Consider the following 12,229-nt stretch of genomic DNA (forward strand, 5'->3'; position numbering starts at 1 on the left):
CAGCAGCTCTGTCTACTGAAATAGCAGTGTTCGTGGACATGAAATTGGAAAACTAGTATTTAAGCTTGGGCAATTGGCTGTCCTTTTCAGGAAAAATGATGAATCATATTCTAAGCAAGGAATACTACAGATTTAAGGAAAAAAACATGGCAGAGAATTTGTTGTGACACTCATTGCAATAAGTGTTGGGACCTTCTCATGACATTTGCCCCAGAATTGGTGAAGATTGCTTTGTAACCCTATTACTTTATTTTATTTTTTAAATAATGATTTTATTTTATTTATTTCTTTCTTTTAATTTGACCAGTGAAGGACAGAGTGAGAGAGAGAGAGAGAGAAAGCCGCCAGGTTCTGCCATGTGGAAGTCCAGTGCCCTTCACCACCACGCCACCTGCCAGTCCCAGAACCCTATTACTTTAAACACACTAAATCATCACTACTGGTACTGCAGTGCACACACTCACACGCACCCATGTGCAAAAACACATGAGCACAAGGACAAGAAGTTGGACTGTAGATCCATAATAGATGACGTTTATGTATTTTTTAATAACACAAACACTAAAGTTGCACTAATGATTTTATTTGAAGAAAATTCAGTTGATAAATTTTAAAATCATATTTATTATTTCCTTTGGTTTTCAGTAGCCGTTAACTCAACATAGGTGTTTTCAGAGCACCAGCTGTTAAACTTGGCGTTCAACATTGAAGACATAATAGTGAAACTCCTGCTTTTATGAACTGCAGGGTCTTCAGAGACTACAATTGCCAATATAATTTTTTTTTGAAAAACAAAATTTACACAGCCATGCATCTCTGAGAGCAAATACAGTATACAAATCAATTTGCAAAAAGATTCTTATAAATATTTCCTTAACAGCATTCTACAACAAGCAGCTATATTTTGAGTGGCTCAGTAATGAGGGAAACATATATCCACCTCATTGTGCCTGTCAGTAACAACCGCAACATGCCAGCGATGTTACTAATGTCCTTGTAGCTAAGGGACAGAAATTCTGTGCATAAATTTCTAGGGTCATCACAGGATTGAACTAGGCTGATCTGTCTCAGGCCTTGGTACTCTTTCATTCTTTAAGTCAACATGAATAAATGCTCCTGAGTTGTACCCTGGTTATACTCAAGATTGTCCTCAGGTGTAAGCTAACTTGTCGAAGTACAGGATCAAGTGTGTCATGAGCTTTCTTCTCTACACTTGGCTGACTCCCTATTTGCAAAAGGAGAGATTCGCACAAATGTAATGTAATGCTTTCTATCAACAAACTGATTACTATTAAGAGATGTCTCACCTACGAAATGCATGCTCAGGAACTCAGTAACACCAATGAAGAGGCATGGTGAGTGCTAAGGTTTAGATTCGTCAGCCACCAATTTAGAATCACCCACATTCGCCTTCTGACACAGGCATGCCAGAACAGGCATGAGGACTGGGTCAAGGTTAACAAGACTGTCAGTAACAGAAAACCAGGTCTCTCCTTTTTCCCTGGAAATTAAGTTGTCAGCAGCCAGTTTAGAGTGCATGAGTGAGAAAATCACCATGTCACTTATTTTTAATTGAGTTGACCTAACTAGTTACCTAGCAGGAAACATGTTAGAAAAATGTATTTCCCTTAGCATAGATAAACTACTCAACGGCAATGAAGGCCAACAGCTTTTTTACTGGTTCTAGCACTTATTAAATGGGTGACCCTTATCAAGTGTCTTAACCTCTTTAAAGCTTACATTTTCTCATCTCTAGAATGGGAGTCTTGCTGGTATTGTGACTTTTGAAAAAAAAATTATCTACTACGGGGACCTTCACATTTTTTCACGAAAAATGCCTATTATGAAAAAAATGCACAGATTTTTAAAAATTGTATCAAAATAAACTCATGGTTTTAAAAAATGATTTATTTATGTATCTCCTTGATTTGCCCCCCCCATTTCCTGTCCTACTTCCAAACTGTCTCTGATGCCAATGGTTGCTGTCCATACTTTTAATGCCTTTTGATCTTTCAGTTTCTACCATAGACTGCAGATATTCGGTATGTGCTAAGTGGGGACATACTCACATTTTAATTCCATTTTTTTTTATGAACTCTTAGGAGTCACTTTGTATATGCAGCCCTAAAACAAAGAGTAGAAGACCTAGTAAATGTTACATTTCCACATCTCCTCTTAATAGGAACATTTGTTAGTAGATAAGAAAATAGTATTAGTAACAATGCCCTAGAAAGCCCGGTTTTCCCTTTGAATACCATATTGCTTATGCAATGGTTCTTAAGCCAAAAACACATGGAAACCTTGTTAAAAATTACATTACCTTTCCATTTCAGAAGGTTCAAATCGGGGAGCAATTTATATTTTAACAACCTTACTGATGATTTTGAAGTATACCAAAGTTTGAAACCTTCTAGGTTGGAGGCATGCCAATATAATGACAGAAAATAGCCATTTTGATTTATTCTAAGAACTTTATCATTTATATTAAGATACAGCCAATGGGTAAATAAAATTTTACAAATCTAGGTGTTCTTTTCTTTTTCTATTTCCTTTTCTTTTTCTTGCTTTTTCTGTAGGGTGTATCACTTAGCTGGGGAGAGAGAGAGAGAGGTACAGTGGAAAAGCACTCCCCCTCCCCCAGAGGCAATGGCCAAGCTCAATCCTTTCTTTTTCGCTCTCCTCTTGGGATTTGGGGCACACACATACAAGTGCCTGGCATGCTTCTCAAGCAGCCGGGTACAGGCTTCGAATTGCTCGGTTGGCCATGTGGGATCCAGCTGCCTTAACCACCATGCCACTGGCTGACCCCAAATCTATGTTTAAAAACTGTACCTGAATCCCTTAGGGCTTCAATTTAGCTAAGCTATAAGGTAAATAGAAACTGTAACGTTTCTGACTTAAAAAAAAAAGGTAAAATCCTAGTTCAAATGTCACACCTTTCTGTGAAAACTCCTATAAATTTCATCCTCCTTCTGGAGATTAATCAAGCTTTTAGTTCCTGATTCTTAGCAAATTGTATTTAGAGTCATTGTACATAAGGATTTCAAAACTTCATGGAAAAATGGAGTGAAAGTATGGGGAGTTTTTGTTACAAAACAACTCTGATCTATGCATAGCTTTTTCATACTATGATTTGCCATGAACTTGTTGAAGACACCCTCAAATACACAGCACCTTCAATTGTGAGCTTTTTGGGGTGTAGACATATATCTCCTCCCTCCTTCAACAAAGTACCAGACACATAGTAAGCTTGAATAAATGTGTGCTGAATTTCACAGTAAGTTTCCTGAAGTACTGTATGCTTGCTTTAGGAAGCTGATGTCATATGTTAAATTTAGATGTAATGACTGTAAACCTTTAGAAGTATTTGTTTGAATTTGCAAGTCCATGAAATTCTTCAAGAAAAGATGTTTCCTTGGACAGCAGGTAGTGTGAGGGTTAAGACACTGAACCCCACATAACCATCTCCACAGTTCGAGTCCTGGACCCAGTAGCTTGGGAAACATGGTGGGCATGTGTGCATGTGCCCAGGGCTCTCAAAGAGAAGGGATTTGTGGTGTGGCCATTCCCTGAAGGGAGTGATTTCTCCTTTTGTTCTTTTTTTTTTTTTTTTCAGTTTTTTCCCCCAATAGGGCATGTGCACTTGTCAGAGGGAGACAGAAAGTGAGAAATCACCCCCCGCCCCAGTAGGACAGTCATGCTGCAATCCCTTCTCTTCCATTCTCCTCCTCGGATTTTGAGCACTCATGCACACACACACACACACACAGGCGCACACACACACCCAGTGTGAGTTTTAATCCACTAGGTCTGGGACTCAAACCGTGGTCGACCATGTGGGAATTCAGTGCCTTAATTACCACACCATGTGCTGGCTCTGGGAGTGATTTCTCACTTTCCCTCTCTCTGTCTCTCTTAAGCACACACACTCTATAGCACGAAAGTTTCTAAAAATTTAAAAAGAAAAGATCTTTCCTAATCTAAAGTTATAAGTTATTTCTCTCAGGAAAGAGAAGGACAGTAATTTCCTTAAAAATTTACCCTTAATTTAGACGTTGATTTATCATCTCCTATAAATATAATACAACCTCCCCTTGCTATGTAACTTTTTATTAAATAGATTGGCAATGGATGAATGAATAATAAGCAACTCCTTTTATAAACATTTGAAGACGTCATCTAAACACACACACACACCAGAAAACCTCATTCTACATCGATTTAGTGAGCCTTAACCATTCTAAGTTCACAATGTTATAAAACACAAATACACACAAGTTTACTTCTCACTGAAATGAATGAGAGTGATTCCAGGAGACTGGAAACTGTGCACTGACTCGCTATAGGCTGTCCTGCTAGGAGAGCTGTAAGTGCAGCAACAGCTAAACTTGCCTTCTCCTTGGGGAGCTCACGGTCTTCGGGGAAAACAGGTTCATGAGCAATTAATTACCGTGTAAGGTGAAAAATGCCGCATGGAAGAATGTACAGTTGTGCTATGGAGATGAAGAGAAAGAACTGCCTAAGGTCAGGTCCAACAGACCAGAAAACATTTGACTCGAGTCTTGAAGACTGAATAGGAGCTCACCCAAGATATGTCATCGGGACAGGTATTACATTTATCAAGCTTGCTTTTCCAGTAGTTTAGATCAGCACCCTTTAAAATAGGCTCTGAAAGGCTTATGTTTAAAATATTTGAGCTTATAAAAAACTGGGGAGTAGGGAGTGGCAATATGCAGTTAAGGATTTTGTCACCATCATCATTAATAATAGCAATAAATTTATTAGAATCAATATATCCATATAGTATAGAATGCATCAAAATCAAATGGATTAATAGTTCAATGAAATGAGGGGATGATTGGGACCAACAGTTAGTGTAATGGCTATGTCGCTGGACTCCCATGTAGTCAACTGTGGGTTCAAGTCCCAGACCTGGTTGTTTAAACTCACGCCAGGCACGTGTGCGTGTATGTCCAAGATTCTGAGAGGAAAATGGAGGAGAAGGGATTGTAGCGTGGCCATACCCCCTGGGCGGTGATTTCTCGCTTTCTGTCTCTCTGTCTCTCTCTCTGTCTTTCTGGTGAGCACATATGCCCTCTAAAAACAAAACAACAACAACAACAACAAAAACTGGGGAGTAAAGTAGACTTCAGCAGATGCTAACAGTCAGCCTGTTAGTCATGTAATATGACCACAGAAAATCTAGTCATATTCGTGAAGATGCAGCAGTGAGATGTCCAATTTAATAGGAGAGCAAAAAGGAAAAACACATAAAATACAAAGGAGTTATTCATTTTCCCCCAATAAAAACTAAGTCCCTTCACAGGCACTTGTTCATTCATGAACTATCCAATTCATATTCCAGAGACTCATCCTGCTGTTTTGAAATAGCTGTTACTGATTATCTGCAGGATTTTATTAGGCCACATGACCTTGATTTTTATTTCGACCTCAGTTCCATATCTACTCATTGTGGGAGTTCATAAGTTGGTATTTAATTAGATTATTTAGCGACACCTACTGGCAAAGATAGGAACCAGGGACTATTTTAACAGGGTGGTTTGTGCTTAGGGCTTTGCTCCAAAACAACCCTCAGATTGCAAGGTCTCTTTTCAACTCATCCTAATGAAACTAAAGTCAATCCTGCATGAAACATGGCCAGAAAAACAACTGATTAGATGGAGAAAACGAGAACTAGAAGAACAAAGGGAGAAGAGACGGTAAGAGATGAGCCGGGAGATCCATCGCGATTGCAGAGCAGACAAGATTAACAAGGAAGGACTTTTATTTATTTATTTATTTATTTATTTGGCCACGCTCACATATCGAGATATAAAAAGAACGGTAAGACCACACCTGAGGCAGAAGATGTAATGAGGGCCAGTGGCAGTTTGAAGAAAAATAGCTTAATTAATATGTTTCTGTCTTTTCGTTACAGACTTGACAGGGTAGGATAAACACGTTGAAGGTGATTTTGTAGTCTAAGGAACATCCAGATACAGACTTCTACATTAGCTCAACAAGATATATTGTATGTTTACAAATTTTATTTTATTTACTTTTGTTTAATGACACAGAGTGGGCGCTGCACTTGGGAGAGAAAAGCATTCTTGCTGGGGTATTGTCACCTGCAACCCTCTTTCCTCCCTGGCCTTACCGAGAAGAAACGAGAATCACTAGGGCAGGGATCCCATGACTCAGTTCTGATGTATAAAAAGCAGAGGGAATGAATTCGGAAATAGACACAGAGACATATGGACAGTCACTCTGCTGAGGACCCTGCCCTCCACCATGTCGTACACCGGCCTTACAGCTTCAGACTTTCTAGCATCCAGAATTGGGACAATCAAGTGTCAACACATGAATTTCACATATCAGTGTGATGTGAAAGCTCTAAAGTGAACTGAAACTAAAGGTTTGAGTCCCAGGTGAAGAGGCAAGGTGTAGACAGGGAACTGGCACCACCCTTCTCTAACATCACCAAGCTGATCTGGGAGTCACGGGACTGACTGCACGAGGCAGAAAATCAACATGACTTCAGTGTTCGTAGGCACCAAGTGCATGGGGCTGGCAACAGACTGATTTAGTGGGCACATAAGTGCTACAGTCTGAATGAGCTCCCCAAAATTCTTAGGTTGAAACTACATCATTGGTGTGACAGTATTAAGAGGTGGGGCCTTTAAGAGGCGATTACACCATGAAGATGGGCCCCTCATGAATGGGAGTAAGGACATTGTTAAAGAAATGCTAGGGAGCTGGTCCCCTTCCTTTTGTCCTTTGTGCCCTTCCACCTTCCAACATGTGAGGGTATAGCATTCAGGGTGCCATTGTGGAAACAGACTGGGGCTTTACTGACACCGAGCCTGCTGGCACCTTGGTCTGGGACTTCCCAGCATCCAGAACTGCGAGAAACACACTGCTATTACTCACAAACTACCCCGTGGGTGGTCTTCTGTTAAAGAAGCACAAGCAGACTAAGGCACTAGGGAGCCCAAGTACATCCAAAACACCAAGGCGCCATACCTATGGCAGCAAAACAAATTCCAACTTCCACCTGCTGCTGAGACATGGCATCTCCTAGTACCCCTTTCTCGTTAGAATAGTCCAGAAGAATGGAGCAGGGCTGAGTCTGAGTGAACAGTAAAAGATTTAGTGTCAGTGGCTGAGAAGGACTGAGGAAAGCAAAAAATGACAGTGAAGGTTCTTGTTGTTTTAGTCAGAATCTCCCTAAAACCCACAAAATGTGGCAAAGGGATTTTAGGCAGGGGGAGGAGATATTTCGGGGAGAAGAGAACAATTACGATGTGTCTAAATAATGCCTATACACATTTTAGGAAAACCTTCTGTTACTCCTGTTTTCAACAGTACTACTGAAGCACTGCAATTTTAGCACTGCAGAGCACCACATCTGGAAGTGAACTATGATTTGCTATTCCTTTTTCATAAGTTTATTTATTTATTCTGTAAGAAGGACAAAGAGGAGGGGAACATTCCCACAGTATCTTCATGCTACAATCCACACCCAGCCTTGATCATGGGCATAAACATGCATGCCTAGCCTGTAAAAGGCGGCCACGGGATCAAACCTTGGACCTTCCCATAAAATCTCCTTACTAGCAAAAGTTAATATTGCTATATTTCCTCAGTATAGAGTCTGATCTGTGCTATCTTTTACTGTGAAGTTATTTTGAATGAAAAATTGCTTGGCCGAGTGGCAATATGCAGTTAAGTATTTTCTCACCATCACCATTAATAATAGCAATAAATTTATTAGAATCAATATATCCATATAGTATAGAATGCATCAAAATCAAAAGGATTAATAGTTCAATGAAATGAGGGAATGATTGGGACCAGCAGTTAGCATAATGGCTATGTCGGTGGACTCCCATGTAGTCGACTGCAATTCGAGTCCCAGACCTGGTGACTTAAACTCACGCTGGGCACATGTGTGTGCGTGCTCAAGATCTTGAGAGGAGAATGGAGGAGAAGGGATTGCAGCGTGACCATCTCCCCTGGGGATGATTTCTCTATCTCTCTCTGTCTTTCTGGTAAGTGCATGCACCCTATAGTAAAAACCTCTCCAAAAAAAAAAAAGAAATGAGGGGATGATAAATAAATATTAGATTGTTAAGAAAGTCATGAAGTATTTTTGTATGTTTTTCTATGCAAAAATCCATCCCAACTTTTCCAACGATCTAGTAGATATGTGATAGTGCAAGTGGAGTGAACTGTTCCTGGTAGAGTCAAGGAAGTGGACACATTACTACTTGTTCTAAAATTGTCAATTACGCTCTGTGTTTCTAAACTTTCATGATAACATGTTAGGAAAAAGAATCAGCAGACAATGAAACAAAGTAGCAAAATGAAACATTTTGAATTAGTGCAAGAGAGTACTTCCAAATTATTTACCAGATGTTTAATAGCTATATTTTAGATAATGAGCAAGTTCAAGAGGTCCTTCATAATGCTGAACATAAATCAACAAATCAACAAAAGTTGACTTTTTTAGGAAAAAAGAAAATATGTATTTTAAATTTTCAAAATAATGAATGTGTGTGTGTATGTTTAACTGACTTATTTTGAGTTTACCTATATATTTCCCTGAATCATTTTAAAACTCCATATATGTGCTCATGTTTGTATGTGTGTACTTATACACTAGAAGATGCAGAATATGAAGAGGAGTTAAAGAATAAGAGAAAGGAATCATGAAAGGCATTGCAAATACTTAAACAGTTTTGAGAGATAAGGGTTGACCGTTTTAGCTTAGAAAAACAATCAAAAAAAAGTTCTGCCTGAATTAGGTTGGAAAAAACAGGCTGGATTATGTGCTGATAATAATATATGCAAGATGAATAGCAATATGCATATTACATGCTACTACAATAATTACCTACTAGGGTCAATGGAATTTATTATTTATTCTTTAAGATTCAGACCTGGTAAGTCTGGGAGAGACGGAAATCTGTACTGTTTTTAACGCCCAAGGAGATTCCCAGGCACAGCCTTGCCCCATAAAACGCAGACAGCAAATGGTCTCTTCGTCCTGAGACCAGCAGGCCTACACGTTTCTCTTAAAATGGTCGGTCCTTTGTGCTCGCCTCCCATTTCGTTCAGCTCTGTTCTGTTAGTTGAAAGGACATTATTTCTTCCAAGGTTCCAATAAACCATCATTTCACACTTGAAGAAAATACATTTATAAGATCTACTTGTGCTCTTTTTTTTTTCCTCTTAAAGTAAAGAAGTTGGTCTGACAGGGTTTGTGAGGGAAAGCAGCAGAGAGTATAAACCCGTACGGAGAAGGAGGAGAAGGATGGAAACACTCATCAGCTCTTCAGTCTCAATAGGGTGGAGGATGAGACTCCACAGGAGCTTCTGTGTGCCTGCCTGGGAGAATACGGGCTTATGGCTACCATCCAGCAGAATTTTTAGTAATGCCTCTTTCACCCTGAAAAGTGTCTTGGACTTCAGACAGTAAATCACATGGTTGTCCTAAGAGAAGGAAGAGTGTTTTGGGGATCAGGTTAGACATACACACTTGACAAGGCTTTCTAATCCTACTGAGCCTTTGTACCTTCATTCATGAATTGGAAACAATATCTTATTCTTACTTTTGTAAAAAGTTCATTTTTTTCTCCTGGGAGAGTGAGAAACACCCCCAGAAAGATCAACATGCTGCAATCCACCCCTAATCTTAGCCCACCCAAACCACGGGCCCTTGCGTGGAAGCCCTGCAAGCACAGGGGTAGTCCTAGGACAACCAGGGCCTTTCCCCTGTGGGTCCAGTTATCTACCTCTGTGCTAACCTGTCCCTGAGAAGGATGTCTGGGAGGTCGTGGTGAGGGTGGAGTCTCGCCCTGTGTGGAGGCTCAGGCATTAGCTGTGGGAATAGCATGGAGCAGTGCAGGCCTGGAAGCCAGTATTCCTGGATCCTTTTTTTGGGGGGAGGGGGGGAGAGGTTTTCACTATAGGACGCGTGTGCTCGCCAGACAGAGAGAGACATAGAGACAGAAAGCGAGAAATCACCCACCAGGGCGGATGGTCACACTGCAATCCCTTCTCCATTCTCCTTTCAGGATCTTGGGCACGCACGCACACACATCTGGCGTGAGTTTTAAGCCACCGGATCCGGGACGTGAACCGCGATCGGGATCCGGGACATGAACCGCGGTCGACTACGTGGGAGTCCAGCGACATAGCCATTACGCTAACTGCTGGCTCCCCCATTCCTGGATCTTTATAAATCAAGCAGCCAGCACTGTAGCAGTGTGGCTTAGATCAATTTGCTTGTCTTCTTTATTTTCTTCAGTTTCTTCCCTAGAAAATAGATAGGAGGGTCCATGATTAACAGAGTGTTTTATGAGGAGAAAATGAAGTAAAATATACATAATGCATTGAATAATATGACACGTACTACATTATCAATAAATGTAATGTATTGTCATTAATTATATCAATTTTGATTTTTAACCTCACTTGGTAAGTCAAACAACATCTCATTTAATGCGAAGGCGACTCTTTTTGCTACAAAAATACTTCGGGTAAAATGAAGAATCTTAAAAAATGCTTTCACTTTAACCTTTGCCATGTTGCCATTCTACTACTTCACCTTCACTTCTACATGCACAAATTACAGCTGTTTTCCTTTTTTTTTTTTTTTTTCCAGGTTAGGACATGTTCTGGTTTGCTCTCTCGCTGTCAATAGTGTCTGAATTTTTGTTCAGGCCCAGTGAAACCTCCAGGCTGCCTTCTTAATGACAGGCCAGGAGAGGGGTGGGAGGATCACGGACCACATGGTAAGAGACTGTGTTCAGAAGCTAAAGGGAAATGAATAGCAAATCTTTGTTTTAACCACAACTTTCAGCCTGAAAGAGCTAGATCGAAGTACAGTACCTAAATACCAGGTTCAGGATGGTAGGGAGGAGAGAAGAAGAAGCTTAAAAGCTTTTCTGAAAAAACCAAAAAGCTAATATTTCTGTCCCTTGAAATAAGTACATTAATTAAGATGTTAGGCTAATATCACAGAATGGAGTAATGGTTATGCATATAAGCATATCTTTCAAGGTAGGGGCAAATAGAAAACTAAGGAAATTAAACATGGTGACATGGACTGAATGTCGGTGTGCCTCTAAAATGTCTATGTTGAGACCTAATCATCAATCTGATATTATCTGGAGTTAGGTCCACTGGGAGGTGAATAGATCATGAGGGCAGAGCCCTTGTAAATGAAATGATTGCACTAATGAAAAACGCCCCCTGAGAACTCAGACGATAACCCAATGAGATGGCCCCATCGCTGTACCAAGAAATGTCTCCCCCCGCCGACCCCGGATCTGCTAGGGCCTTGACTTCGGACGCTCGACCTCCAGAACCATGAGAAGCGTGCTTGTTCTTGATAAACCACCTTTCTACGGTATCTCATTACAGCAGCCCAAATGGACTAAGGTGCATGGCAACGCTGAATGTGCCCAGCAAAAAAAAAAAAAATTGTTTTGTTAGCTCATGTTGGACTATCACTACAGCTACTTCTACTGAACCAAAGAACTAGGCGTAACCGGGAACGAGTTTATTGAAAGAGCTGAACTTGATAGGATGCAAACAGAGAGCCACTTTGTGTTTCTTTTACCTGCTCTCGACTTGTCCTTCTCCACCGGGACGTAAATCTTGGTCACTTTCCCATGATAAATGTTAAACTTATTTTCAACAGACACACATATTCACTCATAGTATGAAATTACATTATGTTATCTATGAACATTTCAAACCCTTATCCAATTGAAAATGTTTCCCGTTCCCTGGTCTGAATCTGCTTTATGCTTGGAACCTGGCAAAGGTGAAGTGGGACGAGGGGAGTGAGTGAGTTCATATTCTGCGTGCAACATGTCTGAAAATGCAGTGGCTTAACACAATGGAAATTCAGTCTTTCGCATAAAGAATTAAATTAGTTGTAGTGCGGTAGAGGCCATGTGGGGGAGTGGGTAGCATGCTTCATTACCCCCCAAAACATCAGAGGCTGAGCTGTCTTTAGTAATGGGAATACCAAAATCACCCTGGTCTTAGTTTGGGCTTCCTCTCAAACAGACCTTGGAATAAGGATTCGAATAAAAGTCGTTTTTTATTTGAGAGACAATGCCAATCCCTCTAGGGAGTAAGAAAGTGAGCTGGGAAAGGTAAATAAGACAATAAAGTTTACACATTATGACTGAGTTTAATCCTGTTGGGAAAC

Source organism: Tupaia chinensis, unplaced genomic scaffold (genome assembly GCF_000334495.1).
Source record: "Tupaia chinensis unplaced genomic scaffold, TupChi_1.0 Scaffold000208_1, whole genome shotgun sequence".
NCBI classification, from domain to species: Eukaryota; Metazoa; Chordata; class Mammalia; order Scandentia; family Tupaiidae; genus Tupaia; species Tupaia belangeri.